At 40.9% G+C, this 19,458-nt stretch overlaps 2 long non-coding RNA genes across 3 annotated transcripts in view; one reads left to right on the top strand and one right to left on the bottom strand.

Moving 5' to 3' along the window:
• Positions 1 to 17,556, top strand: part of LOC309850266 — a 67,251-nt gene extending 49,695 nt beyond the window's left edge. The window contains exon 3 of the long non-coding RNA XR_014304156.1: positions 16,916 to 17,556. This is a non-coding gene — a long non-coding RNA (uncharacterized lncRNA). The remainder of the gene's footprint in view (positions 1 to 16,915) is intronic.
• LOC309850268 lies at positions 8,473 to 16,873 on the bottom strand. 2 transcript variants are annotated; one of them, XR_014304158.1, is made up of 4 exons: positions 16,319 to 16,873; positions 15,602 to 15,763; positions 11,561 to 11,662; positions 8,473 to 10,337 (listed from the first exon to the last, which is right to left on the bottom strand). It is a non-coding gene; the product is annotated as an uncharacterized lncRNA (long non-coding RNA). The 2 variants fall into 2 exon arrangements; XR_014304159.1 differs by having other exon boundaries at positions 15,602 to 15,766.
• Positions 17,557 to 19,458: the final 1,902 nt, after the last annotated feature.

Consider the following 19,458-nt stretch of genomic DNA (forward strand, 5'->3'; position numbering starts at 1 on the left):
CTGGTGGCCTTTCGGGACTCGTCTAATCCAGCACGCGGCCATGGGGTGCTGGGTGGGCGTGGGAGGCAGAAAGAACTACAGAGACATTTCAGAAGAGAAAGTACCAGAGCTCGGCAAGGAGACGAAGGAAGGGGACGCATGGAAGGACTGCACGTTAAAATCTGCCGGGCAGAAACGGGAGTGATCCCGGTGTGCCTGAGGAGTCTTCGCTCCTTAACCTGTAAATAGGAAAAAATGTTTCCCCCCAAACTACCAATATTAAACTAGCATTTCCTGCTGGCTAACAGGTTCTTTTAATGACATTTCAGTCCTACTCAGAACGTTTCCCGTCAGTTTTAGAATTAACAAAATCTTATTTCAACTATTGTCTGGGCCAGCTGTGTGCAAAAACCAGGGCCACCCTCCAGGTCCACATTCTCACAAGGGCTCGGGCTGGGAGCTTAATAATCTCCAGCTGTCATCTTGAAATTCTTAACAATGTTGTCTTTGGACTCATGCTTTGTAAGTGAAGTCTGATGAGGAGTAGAGCAGGCACTGGGGCTTGGAGCCTTGCCCTATGTGGAGAGCTCCTGCTCCTTCCCTGGGACAGGTTCATCAAGTGACAGGTTCACTTCTCCATCCCTTAGAGTCCCACGCCCCATGCACACACTCCCCTTCCTACCTCCACCTGGTGACTGCTGCTGCCCTCTGTTCCCAGTGGGGACCTTGTGGAGCCGGCATCCCCACGGTCTCCGCATGGGCACAGCTAGGGTGCACCCTGCCTTGGGTTAGCAGCACCACATTGTGTCAGGTGTCCCGACACTATAGCTGGAGGGAGTCCCTCACCTCCCTCATCCAGGGGCATAGTGCATCCTAGCGCTGAGGTTGCAACATCCTTGGGGATCTAGCAGCTTGTGGGAAGGGGAATTGGGGAGCTGTACGGTACAAGTCCAGCATGCCCCTGCTTCGGGGCCCCTGAAGCCTGCAAGGGTTCACATGTGGCCTGGGCATTCTTGTGTCTGAGGGAGAGTGACATTGGAAAAGAATAAAAAACCTCACTGACAGGGGCGCCTGGGTGGCTCAGTGGGTTAAAGCCTCTGCTTTTGGCTCAGGTCATGATCCCAGGATCCTGGGATCGAGCCCTCTGCTCAGCAGGGAGTCTGCTCTCCTTCCTCTGTCTCTGCCTGCCTCTCTGCCTACTTGTGATTACTGTCTGTCAGGTAGATTAAAAAAAAAAAAATTAAAAAAACAAACAAACAAACAAACCTCACTGACAGGTTGAGAGACCATGAATGGAAGGAAAAAGCTTTAGATTTGAGCATCTTCAAGGATGAATTTTCTTGTTTCTAGGATGAGGAGCCTCATGTTTTCATTTTGCACAGGGCCCTGAAGATTATGTAACCAGTACTGATTACTATGTTTTAATCATCTTAACCTCAAACAAACTCCAATCTCCTGTTCAACTCAGGGTGCTTCTGCCACCACCCCCTGCCCTCTCCCAAGCTTGCTTCTCCAGTGTTGGGGTGAAGAAGGGCCAAGTGCATCTGGTGGACGTGGTGGGACAGCCACATGTCACTGATGGTGAGGTTTTTGTCTGCTTTCCGTTTCATGCAGTCGTCCCCCCTTTATCCATGGTTTCACTTGGCCGTGTTTCCCTTACCCAGGGTCAACTGCAGTCCAGAAGCTGGTGATCCTCCTTCTGACGTATGGTCCGAAGGTCAAGAAGCAACCTAACACTATGTCACGTGCCTACGTCATTCACCTCACTTCGTCTCATCACATAAGCATTGTACCATATCACATTGTCCCAAGAAGAAGGGTGAATAGAGTACCAATATTTTGAGAGAGAGAGACCACATTCACTTAACTTTTATCACAGCTTATTGTTATAATTGTTGTATTATATTATTATTAGTTGCTGTTGTTAATCTCTTCCTACGCCTAATTTATAAATTAAAATTTATCTTATATAAGTATGTGTAGGAAAAAGCATAGTATATAGTGGGTTTGGTACTCTTGACAGTTTCAGGCATCCACTGGGCATCTTGGAACATATCCCCATGGACAGATAAGGGGAAACCACTTGCAACTGCTTTTGCAATTTGTCCTCTTGGTGTGGGAAGGCAGAGGCCCCTTCCCATCCTGCTGATAAGGGACCCAATCTCAAGGAGCTTTTCTAAGTAGTAGTAATAGTCTTTTTCAGGACCTGGTTACCACATTTGTGGATGTTTAGTTGGTAGTTACACGAAACATTCATTTGAAACAGGCAGCACTCTGTTGACCAACCGAGGCTGGAGTCTATTCTTGGTCGTCCTAACTCTGGAGCCTAAAGGCATCGGCAAGTACTACCTCACATACTTCTGGGAGGGTACTTGGCTCCCCTCTGCCATAGTAATTCTCCCCTGTGCTTTAATAGCACTGGGGCAGACTGGTCATTCTGGTGGCTCAGAGGACATCCAACTGGGATGGGGACAAAGTACCATTGCCACCAACTCTTGGTTACACAAAAACTTCAAAAACAAGTCTCTTGAATTTAGAGCACAGTTTTTGAGACAGAAACCAGTCAAAAAGGATGTTAATGGAAGAGAATGGCCTCAGTCTTTCAAACACTGCATACCTAGCCACCTCCACCCCCACCCACAAAACAGCCCTGCTTTGGGGGCATGGAGTTCCCTCTTATATCTCCTGTGAGTAAAGGCTGGCCAACCAGCTAATCCCCTCTTGTACCTGGGGCCAGAACTTAAATTTTACTATCTCTGCTTTCAACAAAACACTAATTTCTCTTCAATCCCTGCAATCATTGATAATCTCCTAGATCAGGAAAAGATCTTCATTAGCAGACCTCACAAAATCCTGTTATCCACATAAAAACATATCATTTTGCAGACCCAGCAATGAATATACATGTCAACATCATTAATAAATATTTACTTGTTAACCTGTAATGTGCATAACCTTTAGGGAGATTCTGTATAGGGTATAGTCCTTATCCTCAAGGACTTTTAAGTAAGTTGGAAAAAAGGGACAAAAAGATAAAGATATCAGGAACAGTGCATGAGAATATCTGTTAAGAGGGTGGTATAGACAACAAGAGCTGTATAAAGTGAGAAAGAGGAGAGATTTCTGTGGCAAGGAGTGTTGGAATGACGCAGAACGTGGAGAACATAGAACACATCAGGTGACGTGTGCCCAGGATTTAGAGAAGCTGTAAGAAGGAAGTGCTTTTCAGATAGGGGGAAGAAATAAAGAATGGAGTTCAGATTGTCCATAGTGTTGAGGAACATTTCACACTGTACAGAATCTTTGTCCCCCTTTTCTGTTAAAAACTCCCAGCCCCTTGCCACAGGTTTCGTCTTGCCCTGGGAGCCATTCCTGCTGCAGATGATGGGTGGGGACAGTGATTGCCATTATTCAGTTTAGACAGCTATGGTGGTGGGAGGGGTTCTGTTGGACCCTTCAGCCTGGCCTTTGGCATTCCTCCAAGTGTGTAAGGGAAAAGGGTGGTTTGTCTTCCCCATCGGCACCCACAGCCCTTTGCAGACACAGGGATGCTCTGACACACTGATCCAAAGATCAGCCTTACTTCTTGGATACAATGCAACCCAGCAAATAGCCCAGGCCAGCCTTGAGGGTCAGGCAGAACTGCCTCCTCCACAGGTAGTTGCCTAAAATAAATAACTCCAATCATTGTGTCCCTGTTGATCCACAGCAGGAATCCAGATACTTGGTCAGGAAATAAAATCATTTCCTCAAGTCAAAATCTCTGTCTTAGGTTGGGCTCCCTAGAGGCAGAGGTTGAGCCAGGAACTGTGATTCCTGTGCTCTGTTGAGGGCTAGCTCTTCAGAGAAGGAACCTCTCAGAGACTGAGTAAGCAGGGCAGAAGAGGGATGGAGCTGGGTAAAAATAGAATTCAAAGTGAAGTCTAGTCTTGGCCCCATCCAGGGGTGCAGTGGGATGGTGGGGCTTGGGTCGTGGAGTGTGAAATTGCTCTGGGGAGTGGTCCTTCTTAGAGGTAAGGGGGCTTTATCTTTGTAGTTTTTGTTAGATGGGGGATGCAGGCTCTGTAGGGGGAGAGAACAGGTCAAGCTCCCAGGCTTGGCTCTGCTCAGCAGAGGGCTTGGAGGAGGGGAGAAAGTGGGAGCCACAGGAAACCAACACCCTCAGCAGGGGTAATGGATGAATAAGCCCAGCAAAGTAGATCTGAGCAGAACTGGCGGGCATCCCACAGCATCTACTACAATATCCGTACAGGGACTTATTATTCTGGTACATTTCAATGTCATTCTTCATCCTATTCCACCTCCCTGGGCCCAGATTTAGTCCCAAAGCTCACCTAACACAAGAAACCAGGGCCCCTTCCAAAGCCTTCTATGGGTAGAGACGCAAAGACAAGGTCAAAGCTTTGACATTTCTTTTTCTTTCCTTCCTGATGGCTTTTCTAGGCTAGCCAGGATGTCCCAACATCATTCTCTGTAACCCCAGCAAGGCAATTACGGTTCTTTAGAACAAAACAGCCCTAGGGGTCAGGAATTAGGACAGGGTGTGTGTAAGGTTTCCTCTTTTCCAGTTATACAAGGAAGAAACATTGGCTTTGAAGTTGCAATATCTATGATTTATGGTATTTTGAAAATTGATTCATATTGAATCATTTTTATATTATCAGAACTGTATACTTCCTCATTAAGTGGAAAAACAAACCAGAGACAAATACGCTTTAGACTCTCAGATTCCCTTACTGTAATTGAACCATGAAGCTTTTAAATTTGAGTGTAACAAGAAATGGAATGATACAGTTTCAAATTCTTATCAATTCTGATGAGGATGAAGGAAGTGGTGACTTTTGTAGAGTGGGTGGAAATAAGAATGTTAGGAATGAATTTTTCCAGATAAAGAAAAAAATAACATCATATTAAAAAAATTTTCAGGAAAACATTTTACTCCAGATTGACTTGAATTTTCTGGTGTGATCCACTTTTAGAATTTTATACACTGACTTAGAAAATGGGGGCCATCAGAAGCAAATAGTTTGTAACCTAGTTTTTAAATTATTAATGAATATTTTCATTTATACAAATATATATATTTTTCCCAAAACACATTTTTAAGTAGATAGTCTTCCGTTTTATGAATGTGTCACAGTGTTTTTAATTAATCCTGTACTGAACATTTATTCCTAAGGTGATGATTATTTTTTCAGTGAATTTAGTCGATGGAATAAACTTTTATTTTTAAATTTTAATTTTTTAAAATTCCAGCATAGTTAATGTACAGTTAATATACTAGTCGCAGGTGTACAATATAGCGATTCAGCAGTTTTATACATAATTCCGTGCTCATCAAGTTCAGTGCACTTTTAATCCCTTTCACCTATTTCACCCATTCTCCCATTTACCTTTCCCCTCTGGTAACCACTAGTTTGTTCTCTATAGCTAAGAGGCTCTTTGTGTTTGTCGGGGGTTTTTTTTTTTTCTCTGTTCATCTGTTTTGTTTCTTAAATTCCACATATGAGTGAAATCATATGGAATTTGACTTTCTCTGACTGACTTATTTCTCTTAACACTATACCTTCTAGATCCATCCACATTGTTGTAAATGGCAAGAGTTCATTCTTCTTTATGGATGAGTAATATTCCATTGTCTGTGTAATATCATATATATATGTTATATATGATAACACACACACACACACACACACACACACAAACACACACACACACCATCTCTTCTTTATCCATTTATCTACTGAAGGACACTTGGGCTGGTTCCATAATTTGGCTCTTATATATAATATTTCTATAAACATTGAACTTGAATTAGTGTTTTCCTATTCTTTGTGTAATTACCCAGTCATGGAATTACTGGGCCATAGGGTAGTTCTGTTTTTAATTTTTTGAGGAAACTTCATACTGTTTTCCACAGTGGCTGTACCAGTTTGCATTCCCCTCATGAGAATTCCTTTTTCTCCACCTCTTCGCCAACACTTGTTGTTTCTTGCGTTTTCTATTTTAAACATTCTTACCGGTGTGAGGTGATACCTCATTGTAGCTTTGATTTGCATTTCTCTGATGATGAGTGATCTTGAGGATTTTTCACATGTCTGTTTGCCATCTGTGTGTCTTCTTTGGAGAAATGTCTATACATGTCTTCCGCAGGACAGTAACATTTTGACTTAAATTATGCATACATAGTGCCAAACAAAGTATCAGGAATAAATAGGCTGATTCCTATTGTTTGTTACAAGATTTCCTTTGTCAGTGAATGAAATTGGTAAAAGCACATTTGCATTTCAGAACAACAAATTTACTAAGTGGGTATGTTCTTGATGAAATGCCTCGAGTGATGGAGACCCATGTTATTTAAAAGTACAATTTTATTTTAAAATTATCCAACAAACATGTGCTTCCATAAGCAGAATTTTCCATTCCAAGACTTCTGAGGCAAAGGAAATTGGCATAATCCTTATTTCTATAGTAAAATTAAAATAATGCCACAATAAAGTCATTATACTAAGCAGTTAGTGATTCCTAGAAAATGATTTTTCATTAGGAAAAAACTCACCAAATGACATTTAATCAGTAGCTTTTTTGGTAAGTCATTCATTAACATGAAAATTTGAGAAATACCACTTGGTTTAAAAGCCAGTGCAATGGCCATTTTAATTGCCAGATTGTAGAAAGAGCCCAGATGCCCTTCAGCAGAGGAATGGATAGAGAAGATATGGTCCATATCTACAATGTAGTATGATGCCTCCATCAGATAGGATGAATATCCAACTTTTGTGTCAACATGGATGGGAATGGAGAGATTATGCTGAGTGAAGTAAGTCAAGCAGAGAGAGTTAATTATCATATGGTTTCACTTACTTGTGGGACATAAGGAATGACACGGAAGATATTGGGAGAAGGAGAGGAGAAGGGAGTTGGAAATCAGAGGGGGAGACAAACCATGAGAGACTGTGGACTCTGAGAAACACTGAGGGTTTTGGAGGGGAGGAGGTGGGGGGTTGGGTGAGCCTGGTAGTGAGTATTATGGAAGGCACGTATTGCATGGAGCACTGGGTGTGGTGCATAAACAATGAATCTTGGAACATTGAAAAAAAAAATAAAAAAAAAAGTGCAAATACCTCCCAGGCCTTTGGATATTCTAGGGTCTGAGATGTGCCCCCTGCTCTGGTAGTCCAGTGGGGTGTCTTAAAAGTTCTTGCTTATACAATGAGTAGTGTGTCCCTGCACAATCTCTATGGTCCCTTCTGTTCTAAGAACAGAAAGATGCAGAAATTCATACATAGGTAAGCCCGGTGCCAGATGTATTATATTCCTATGATCTTGAACTTTTCAGAACACCTACACACATACCGGTGCCTACACACACTTAATTTAAAATAAACTATCAAAGACTTTGATTCCAAACTCAGCTATACGACTAACATGCTTAGAGTTTATCTTTGTGCGTGCTAATTTCTACATCTATAAAATAAGGGATTAAACTAGACCAGAATGAAATTCATAGACTTTTACTACTGGAAGTTACTCTGTGGAATCAATGCAATCCCTGCACTTTCGAATAAGAAACTATACTAGACTTGTCCAGTGGGGACAAAGAGTAGGGCCACCACTCAAGTTCATTTATTACTTTTATTTATTTATTTTTTTAGAGAGAAGGGAGGGGCAGAGGGAGAGAGACGATCTTTTTTTTTTTTAAGATTTTATTTATTCATTTAAATGATGGAGGGAGGAGAGAGAGAGAGAGAGGGAGAGAGAGACAGTGAGAGAAGGAACACAAGCAGGGGGAGTGGGAGAGGGAGAAACAGGCTTCCTGCTGAGCAGGGAGCCCGCTGCAGGGCTTGATCCCAGGACCCTGGGATCACGACCTGAGCCAAAGGCAGACGCTTAATGACTGAGCCACCCAGGCGCCCTGAGAGAGATGACCTTAAGCAGGCTCCACAGCCATCATGGAGCTCGAAGCAGCGCTTGATCTCAGCACCTCAAGATCATGACTGGTGTCAAAAGCAAGAATCAGGGGCTTCACTGACTGAGCTACCCGAGCGCCCTGCTCAAGTTCATTTAATACTCAGATTATATGTGCTTTTATCTGATACTCTCTACAGCTATTTTGCTCTAAAACTTATGAATTTACTATCAGCCATGGGAGAGTTTACACTATGAACATTATGATTCGAATCCCGCAAATCTATCACGTGTTTATGGTCACTCACAATCGGCAATTAGTTAACCAGCTTTGAGTGCTCTTTGGACAGGAGAAGCTTGTTTGGGTCTTTACCCTGGCAGAATAAATTTAAACCACCATCCATCTTTCTTGAGTTCTATTTGCTTGCTCTCAGGCTCAATCCTGAGGCTAAAAGCAAGGCCAAAAATAGTAACACAAAAAAATACATACAAAGAAGTGGTAACAAGGCGGGGGGAAGCAGATGATGGTAGAGCAGCCTTTGCTGTTTATTAGATTCAAATCTTAAAATAGGAACAGAGATAATCTTGTGGACACAGTTTTATTTTGAAATAAAATACTTCATATGATTTCAAACATCCTTGGGGCTAGTGTTAATTCAGCTTTGCAACAGGTTACTTTATAGATGACATAGTGTATCAACAGACTTGCCTGCAACTTTGGCCCATGTTAGGATAATATTTGCTCCTCTGGAAGCTGAAGCTTCCATCAAGTCTTGTAGACAGTGGGTAGAGCCTTCTTCAGAGGCTGCATGGCAGGAGGCCAGAGAGGATTCTCGGATCCCAGTCATTTGCTCTGCTCTAGATGTTGTTGGGTGGATTAGGCGTTACTATCAGCCAGAACCAACAGTACAACAGAGAAAGGAGGGGTGGGAACGTGAGAAACAGCAGCCTGCCGAGAACTAGAGGTTGCTGGGTCGGGCAGAAATTCACTCAGAGTTCTGCCCCGGGCGAGGGGGTGGAGCTTTCTTTTCCGTTTGTTTCTTCATCACAGACTGGGCATTTCTAGCAGAGTTCCTGGACAAGTTTATTCAAAGACTGAAAAAGTAGGATTACCCACTCTCATGTTGTACTGATGAAGCTGGAGTGTGATTTTTCCTCCCATTCATTCAACGATGGGAAGGGTCCCTGTAGCTACCAGAAGATTCTTGGAGGAAGTGGACCACCTCTCAGCTCCTTATATCATGTGGCAACATGGCACGGAGGAGAGGGCAGTAAACTTCCCATAGACAGTGTCAGATAGTATTTTGACCTTTGCAGGCCATACAGTCTCTGCTGAAACTATACAGCTCTACTGTTGAAATCGGAAAGCAACCCGACCACAAATAAATGACAGTGCGCCTGGGTTCCAACAATGTTTCGTTTACAACAGGAGGGGTGGGATGAATTTGTAGTTTGCCGAGCCCTGCCAGAGAACACAAGCCCATTTCACATCTGTTAGGGATGAAGGTGGTGCTGTTTCCTCCTAGTTACTCAGATAGAAATCTTGGGATTATCTTAAGTGACATTTTCTTCTTTATTTTTCATATGTAGTCATTTATCATAACTCATAACTCTGAATTCATTTGAATAATTATTCATAATTTGAATGCACAAATATGAAATTATTTACATAACTCATATGTAAACATTTATTAAGTATTATTGATTTTAGCTTCTTAATCTCTTTTTTTGTCATCTTCTCCAAGGCCTTTTGGATCAACCTATCTAAAGCATGCTCAACCGTTTTATTCCCGTCTCATCACACTGTGTACTTCTGGAAGGGCTCAGGTTACAGCCTGAAATTGCCTCATTTATTTGTTTACTTATTTATTATTTATCTCCCATACTGAAATGGAAACTTCGGGAAACAGGGACTTTGTCTCTCTCCTAGCCTGTTGTAGAATGGTGCCTGAGGCAGGTGCTCAGGAAATACTTATTAGAAGAGAAAGGATCTGAACCAGTCCCCCTGCCTTTAATTTCCTACATTATTCATTTCATCTCTCACATGAAATCTAGAGTTATTGAGTCAGTTGAGGCCCTACGGGAAAAAGATGACATGCTTAAAAATAGGATAAAAAAGAAGGACTAAACAGAGAGACTGTTGATAAAAATGTGTGCCCATGAGGGAAATGAAGAGGAGTTGTGGGGCTGTTAATTGTCCGCAAGTCTGAAGTGACAAGTCAGGGAATTGTTACAAAAGCCTGAAAAGAGTGTCCTATAGAGACACCTACTGTCTTAGTCAGCTTCAGCTGCCAGAACAAAATACTATAGACTGGGTGATTTAAAAAAGAGAAACTTATTTTTCTCACAGTTCCAGAGGCTGGGAAGTCTTGAGATAAACGTGTCAGCCAATTTTGTTTCTGGTAAAATCTCTCTTCCTCGCTTGCAGATGGCTTCCTTCTTACTGTGTTCTGACATGGAGAGGCAAGACAGAGATGGAGAGTGAGCGCTCACGAGAGAACAGGTTCTCTGACATCTCTTCTTATAAGAACACGAATCCTATCGATCAGGACTCTACCCTTATGACATCATTTAACCTCAATTACTTCCTTACTCCAGATACAGTAGGAGCTTCAACATATAAATTTGGGGAGTGGGGACGCAATTCAATCTCTAGCACTCTCCATGGTAGGAACTGTGTCCTTTGGTCATGAGAGGCAACTAGCCAGAGACAACTCCCAGAATGGGAGCAGAAGAATACATGCCCTCCCCACCCTCACTCTCATCCTTTTGTCAAATCTCCTGTGAGGATCATGCAAGAACCAAACTGCAGCCTAGAAGGCAAAGGAGGCACAAGGTGTAACCCATTGGGAACAGCCTCTTGGGTCTGCAGTGGTAAATAGAACATCTTGTACCATCAGTCCTTTGACCCCTTAGCATCCTTTTCTATTTGTGGGAAAAGGTTTTGTCTCCTTGTGTTCATAGGGAACACAAGAAATCTCATCTGCTACTGAATCATCATGGGGTGCTGTCAATTCAGTCTACTTGTGTCCAGAACTAAACCACTAGTAACTTCTGGGTTTCTTTATATATGAGGCAGCAGGGGAGAAAAGGCAAAAGAAATAAAAAGGAACACAAACAGGAGTTGATACGGTCCTTACATCTGGACCTGGACGCAGCATAGATGGGTAACCAGAGCTTCCTTCTTCTGCCATGTGTTGTATTATCAGTTCTCCTTTCTCTCTGCCAGTACTGTGGCTAGACAGAAGTTCTCTCTTGGTAAGATTATCCAAACTGCATTCTTCTAAGATCCTCGGATGGTTAAGCAAATCAATCCTAGACTTATTTTGAGGGTCTGTTTCCCGGAGTAATTTTTGGTTCTATTAATATATGTAGCAGGAAACATATGATAACTCAAATGAGAGAATTCAAGGAGAACTTAATAAAGGGGTCTACGCACAAAGGTATGGTGAGGTATGGGCAAGACCCAAGCTTTGGTTTTGGCTTTCCCTAAGCCACTAGCAGGAGGAGGATTTCTTTAGGTCTAGGCTCAAGAGGGAGGGACTCTTTCCCGTAATCAAGAACGAGAGGGTCTTGTGGAGAACACATTCTCAGAGGAACCCTTGTTTTGGGTGGAGAGGCAGAGCCATCGTGAAGTTAACCCGAAGAGGGAAGACGGGGCAAGTACACTTACTGTGCTCTCCTCTCTGATACTGTTGGGAGTCCTCACGGATCAAACCACATAGAAGTGAGAAATCAGGAAAACCTGTTGATGTGGTCCAAACATCGGGGCTTCCTGGGGCAGAGAAATAGGTAGAGGAAAGTGAGAAGGGACCCTGAAGGGCAAATAAAAGATCTCTGGCATCATTATATTCTTGAAACACAAGCCAAGTGATTCTTAAAATCTCACCTTCAATGGCTTCTGATTGTCTACACCACAAAATCCAAAGTCTTACCGTGATACCTAAATCCTCCCCCAGTCTCTCCTCGTCACAGTTTCCCCACCTTGGCTTTCCTGTCTTTCCCAATCCACACTCCTCTTTGTACTATGTAGTTTCCATTTGCTCTCCTTTGTACTCACACCTGAATGTGCTTCTCCATCTGCTTGTAAAACTCGACTTAAAATTCTGTCTTTCTGGGAAGCTGTCAAGTACACATTCATCTGTAGTTCCTTCTCTTCTCCCCCTGTACGTATTCCAGGTGTATTATCCTTTTCGTGAGTGTAACTTACCGTATTGATGAATTACATTCCTTACTCCAAATACAGTCAGGGCATCCACACCCAAACTGCTTCGACTGTGTCATTTTCTTCTCATAGGAATCCAGCAATATGACTATTTGTATTCCTCTTGATAAAAAAAGAATCCGAGTGCCAGAGAGATCTATCCATAAACATCTTATCCACCGATGAAATTAGCATAACTAATGGTTGAACATTTGGACGTGGTGAGCCTCCTGATGTGGTGCCATGTGAGGTACAGATCATCTCCCATGGATTTTTGCCAAAATGTGTAGAGGGAGACGTAACAGCTATAACAGCAGCCAAATAAAATGTGTAATCTTTGATGGGATCCTTGTTTGCCCAAAGTCATGAAGCATGTAGCAGCTGAGTCACAAGTCAAGCTTATCTTTGTCCGAGATTGTAGAGATGTAGTCCATGTCCCAGGCATACCCCGTAATCTCTTGGCACTTTCTGTTCTCATCTCTACCAGCTCTTCTGTGTCAAAGGCTTCTGCCTTCCAGCATCTGAGACTCTCCGCCTCAACTGAAGCCAGTTTTTTTTTTTTTTTTTGGCCCATGCCTGGGGCAGTCCTGAAAGGATTTGAGAGTTAAAGGCCCTGGGAGTAACCCTTAGCAAATAAAAGAGAGAGTTTGAAGAATAAATGCTTCAGCTTCCTCTTTAGGGTAAAATAAACCTCTGAAAATAGGTCTCCAACCATTTCCCAGAGGTGGCCACTGGAGTTTATGCCCCAGTTACAGAAATCATCTTCTCTTTAATGCGGGCTATGCGGACTACTTCGCTCCTCATTGCATTTCCCTACTGCACTGGCAGAGCTTCCTGGAATCACTTTCCAAATTACACTACTAACACTCAACATTCTTTTTCCTGGGATCCATTTCTGGAGGAACCCAGCTTAAAACAGGTGTCGAAACTTGCTCTTTCCATTAGACGATGGGGTCACCTTGCTTCATTCTGTCTTGTGATACTGTTCGTGAGAGGATCCAGGGAAAATTCATAGAATGGGATTGGGTTTTGCAGCCATGCAAACCTAGAGCTTCCCCCTGGGCTTTTCCACTTGCTCATTGCTTGGCGTTAGGCAAGTAAACCCTTTGAGTCTTAGAATTCTGATTGATGAAATGGGTTATTAATAGAGTTCCTCTACTGACACACTTTCAACTTATGAACTGTCATAGGTATAATAACTCTTGCTCCTCTTGGCTGTTGTTTCTGATACCTATGCACGTTCATAAAACTAGGTAAAACTAGGTAAGAACAGAAGTAACTCACCACAAGACATCAGGGATGGCTTGAATAACGTGATTTTGTACTTCTGCCTCTAGAACGCGATGCACTGGTGAGTCAATGAGTCTCGGAGCCTCTGGGCTGTAGAGATAGTGTGAGGATGACAAATCATGGTGTGAAGAACACAGCCTCCTGCCTGACCAAGGAGGTGCCCAGGAAATAAGAGCCTTTGTGGTTACAAGTCTGTGTCCAGATTTTAAGTTCTTAGGTGACAGGAACAGTGTTTTCTTCATCTCCGATCTTTCCTTGTAATAGTTCTGCGCAAGTGAATAAGGCAAATTTTATACTCTGCAACTTTCTTTTCATAATGTATTTGCATTATTCATAATATATCCGACGAATCAAGTAACCAGCAGCAAATTGTACTGGGAGCCCACTTGCCAAATGTAATCGTATTCATTTTTCATAATGAATTGTAGCAATTTTCTTCTTTAATTTCTCTCATTATCACATCATTGGGATTGTTTTAATTTATCCAGTTCTTTCCATACTGTCATTCAGGGAGTTTTCCTTTCCTGACTCTAGCCTTTAGAGCTCATCTTTTTTTTTTTTTTAAGATTATATTTATTTATTGTGGGGGGTAGAGAGAGAGCGAGCACGAGTAGCAGGGAGGCTTGGAGGGAGAGGGAGAAGAAGGCTCCCCTTTGAGCAGGGAGCCCAACTCAGGGGCTCAATCTCAGGACCCTGGGATCATGACCTGAGCCAAAGGCAGATGCTTAACTGATTGCAGCACCCAGGAGCCCCTGGATCTCAACTTTAAACAATCAACTTGGTCTTTGTCTCCTTAACCCACTGAAATGATTTCCAGAGTTTGAAATGTCTTGTTTTCTTTTTTGCTTTTCATATTACTGATTTCAACTCCAGTAAGCATAGTAGGTATAACAACTAATAACATGGTACATACTAATAACATGTTAAAACTATACTTTAATAATATTACCTAATGGCTGTCAACTATTTAGCATTTTTTCCTTTTCTTCAACAAATTTTGATTGTCAAGTCTCTTTTCTTATTCTTAAACTGGCTCATTTTATTATTTTGCTCCTTTCATCAGGTTAATTAACTATATAAATACAATGCTCTCTTACATTGTGGCTTTATGTCTAGACTGGCATTGCCCAATAGAAATTTCTATGATAAAGGAAATATTCTATATCTGGGCTTCCAATACGGTAACCACCAGTCATGTATGGCTAATGACCACTTGAAATGGGGCTAATGTGTCAATGGAATTGAAATTCCAATTTGATTTACTTTTAATTTAGATAGTCACCTATGACTACTACATTGGATAACATTGATCTAGATTTTGAAACAATTCACATGACAGAAATATTTTTCACAATTGTCTGTTTTAGTTTTTCTTCAGAAACTTATATAATCTGGCCTAGACAGTTGTGAACAAAAAATTGGTATCCACAAAAAAATATATTCCAAAATTATTGATTTTAAAATACTATAAAATACTTGAAAAGTTAAGGAAAGAAATGTGGTTGATGAGATTATCCTTGTTTTTCTGATTAACATACTAATAATTGGCTTGACCACTCAGTAATCTGCTACTGTGCATAAAGTAGGGGAAGAATACGATACCACTCACAAGAATAATTTTTAGATGAGGAGAATTTTACCCAGAAGCCACTGAGTTATTCAACTTGCCCCTACACAGATGTAATTGTAAAATAGGTTAAATCTTTGAATTATTTCTTGCTTCTTTTTCCTTCCTCCTCTTTGGAGTCTCCTGTCCGGTAAGGTGTCCAATGCCATCATCATTTTTCTCCAGCTGATCATATTGCTCTGTCCCGCTGCACCCTCTTCCACTGAGGAACAGTACTGCGTGCACCCCTCTAGTCAACTCATTTGTATTACAATGTTAATAATTGGGAACATTGTCTCCCCACAGAGAGCTTACACTGTGGAGGGATATGGAACTGCAGTTCAGATGGCAGTGAAGTGGCTCCGGCGTTTTCATCCTAGTTCAGTGACCTTCAGTTTTATAGCTCATTGACCTTGTTTTGAGCAAGTCACTTTTGCCTCTGTAGGTCCTTGATTCCTCAGCTATAATATGGGAATAAAAATAGTCCCTACTCCATGGGGTTAATGTGAATATTAAATAAAATACCATATGCAAAGTGCTTAGCCTAGCACCATAATTATTGAATAAATGTTACTGTTACAAATTAACTTATTTTTTAGGAAAAAGTTACTTACTCTCAGATGACTCTCTAATGATGAAATTGCAGCAGTAAGTAGACAGCTTGGGGAGAGATTTCAAATACTTAATATATTTATTTGTTGAATGAATGAATTGATGAAGAATTCATAGCTTCATGTAACCAACAAGTGACCTGTTCTCAACGTGTTCCAGGTGACCTGCTGAATCAATAGAAGCAGTGTTTAAATGCCATTTTGACTAAATTTGGCTTTGTCGGCTCAGAGAGATTTGCTATTCAAAATGAGCATAAATTGTCGAAGACAAGTATCATTTGGCAGGGTGGGATTTTCTACTTTCGTTATACCTTGTTTGAATTTTTTATAAGCATGGATTGTTTTTAGGAAAAGAAAAAGAAATTATATATAGTTATCTTAATAAAATATTTATCATAATAAAATTATAATAAAATAATAAAATCAAGTAACTTGAATTAGTATCACAATATTTATGTGGAACTTCATGATATAATTCCTGATTGAAGAAAAATTTGTGGTATTTAGCAGTTTTGCCTAAAAAGTCTGATAGGTTTTTTAGCATTTATATTTTCTTTATAGTCAGCAATGTAAAAAAAAGTCAGAGTCATTTGAAACTGATATTACAGGATCTCCACAAACACACAGAGATACACACACACACACACACACACACACGCACACACTTATATAGAAGACCTGCTACAGGATATCCTTATTAGAACGAGGTAACATACTTACTGAATTTTCTGGTGATCCAAAGCTTTGATGTCACTGTGTATTCCTAATATAGCTATATTTTTCTCAGTGAGAGAAAGAGAAAGAAGAAAGAAAAAAAAAATTAAAAAGGCTGTCTTTCCTCAAAGCCAGTAGCTATTGCATATTTTCCCCAGTCCTTGTGGAGGATAGTGGTAAAGAATTTCATAATTTCCTTTAAGAACTGACATTTGTATTTAGAAATGTTTTGCAATTAGTGGGATATGATATATAAATAGATGAATCAGTTTAATAAACATGCTACGGCTCTTATTTTTCCAGCTACAGCTCCTCGATAAAACCTAACAACAACAAAAAAAGGGAAAAATGATTTTTTTATTATATGCTTAAATCAAAGGAATCATTCATTACTGGTTTGGATACATTTGCAAAACCTACGTGATGTCCCCCTGGTGAAGTTCTGTGAAACATGACCTCCGCGTATTGCTAAAGTTGTACAGAACTTCTAAATAAAACATTACTATCTCTAATTCGCTTGCCAAAATAATGAATCATAGTAGGTTGCTGTCGGTAAGCTAGCAGCCAGTGACGTGTGTTCCTTTTGCTTTTCTTTAACATTAGAGCGGCTGGCTGGAGTTTTTATCACCAAAACCAAACTGCTGGGAGCATTCTGATCCCTGGGACTGTTCCTGCCTCACCCTGCTGATCTTAAAAAGACTATGATGGGACCTTATCAGTGATTCCGCTAAACTGGTCCAAATCATGAGTATCACATATATACTCCCCCGTTTCTCTTCTTCCTTCAACCTTTACTATAACCCCACTTCCTTTCTCTGACATGTCACTGTGGAGTTGGCAGGGGGATTAATTGGAAAGTTGACAAATATAATACAATAAATAAGGAATATTCAAACTTTGAAACAAATGACCTCTGCTGGCTGAGCAGTTTTTTATTTATACAATGATGATGTTAATACTTATACAGAATTTGTGAGCACTGAAATGAAATACTTAAAGCATTTAAAAATACTATTGAAGGGGCACCTGGGTGGCTTAGTCATTAAGCATCTGCCTTCAGCTGAGGTCATGATCTGGGAGTCCTGGGATCAAGATCCCTCATGGACTCCCTGCTCAGCAGGAAGCCTGCTTCTCCCTCTCCCTACTTGTGTTCCCTCTCTCATTGTGTCTCTCTCTGTCAAATCATTCAATCAATCAATCTTAAAAAAATAAAAATAAATAAAAATACCATTGAAAATTGTAAACTAGTACATATTCACTGTAGAATTCGTTTAATTACAAAAAAGTAGAAAAAATAAAATAAAAATGATGCATTATTCAAATACCTAGAGATGGCCACATTTTTTTTTAAATGAAAAATACTTAGAGAATTTTGTATCCTCATTTTTTCATTTTATCTTATAGTAGGTCACTTATCTTAAGTTACTAAATAACAAAGTTCATTTTTATTTTTTATTTTATTTTAAAAAAGATTTTATTTATTTATTTGTCAGAGAGAGAAACAGAGTGCGCACAAGCAGGGGGAGCAGCAGGCAGAGGGAGAAGCAGACTTCCCGCTGAGCAGGAAGCCCAGTGAGGGGCTCGATCCCAGGACCACCTGAGCCAAAGGCAGATGCCCAACTGACTGAACCACCCAGGCGTCCCAAAGTTCATTTTTAAACTTCCAGGTTCATGTGGCATTGCTATTCCTCAACCTTCAATTCTGAGACTATATAAGACTAATGTGTTACAAAGGAAACTTGAAGAAGCGATTTCCTTGGTTATTTTGTGGGTGACAGTGTGATTCCTGCATGGATTGCCTCCGTGCCATTCCTCCAAACCATCTAGTTTGTTGAGTTGTGAAGGGCATTCCCTTTTCAAGTCAGTATCAGATTGAAAAGTACAGCACTTACCATCAAATAATAGTGGATACGGGCAAACACTGGAAAAAAAAATACATTCACAGTTTAGGTGGAGAAACATCTTCAAACTTCATTTTACGTCCCATAAGCATTTAACCAAGCAGAGCTGGCAGCGTGGGTTTTGTCAACAGCAGCTCTTAAAGAAGCTGGGGCTATTTTTGTAGAAACTTTGCAACAGATGAAAGAACTTTTTTTGGTCTGTGAGCTATTATTAGCAAGACCAGGAAATTAGAAAATTAGCAGAGTGGTCATGTATAAGCTATGGGGATTTAGGGTTAGAATAAGACATTTGGGGGATTTTCAAGCCAATTGGGGTAGAAAGATAGAGTAGTTCTATACAATTTACATGAATTTCCAGAAATTTCTTTTACCTACTACTATGATAAAAGAAGCAAAGTTGATGGTCTGTGGAAGAGAAACTGTTTTGGTTGTGCCTGCTGATACAAACAGAAATGTCCCTAAAGAGACACTTGGTCCTGTGGAATCCCAATGCCATACAGTTGTCTGGGATCCCCCTTTTCACCGGCAATAGAGCATTTCTTGCAGCCTATATTTAAACTTGGCACCTGTTGGGGGTACCCCTGGTGTGGCCTCAGAATCAATGGTGCAGCTATTAATTTCTACGACTTGCTTTAGTTACTAGGAGCTGCTGCCAGACAGGGGAGGCGGAGCACCATATGGACAACAGAAGTATCAGAACACAGGGAATTACTCAAATATTTCAGAGAGATCTGGAGTAACAGGTTGTGGCACGATTTATTTCTTCAATTTGGGCCTGTAAGCAGGACTATAAGAACACCTCATGAAATGAAACATTGATCATTTATTTATTCAGTTTCTCACCTGAGTTCCCACTATATGACAGAGTCCTTACATTTTCTGGAAATTGTGGTGAAGAAGATAGATGAGGTTCTTGCTTTCCCAGTTTAGGAGTATACTACACTATATAATCAAACTTCTGTATTTTTCATTGTTATTTTAAATCTAGAAGTTGTAAGTGGAAAAGTGTAAACCTTGAGTGTTCATATAGCATATTTAGCAGAGGAGAAAGACGGTAAGTATATTAGTAAGCAAATAAAACGTTGGACCATGATAAGTGCAATCTAGAAAAATTAAAACAGGACTATAAATAATAGGAAGTCACTAGGTGGCTATTTTATGCTGGTCGGGGGAGGGGCAGGTCAGGGATAGCCTGAGGAGGTAGCATTTAAACCGAGATCCTAATGACTAGAAGGAAGGAGCCAA

This window comes from Mustela nivalis (genome assembly GCF_964662115.1).
Source record: "Mustela nivalis genome assembly, chromosome: 16".
NCBI lineage: Eukaryota > Metazoa > Chordata > Mammalia > Carnivora > Mustelidae > Mustela > Mustela nivalis.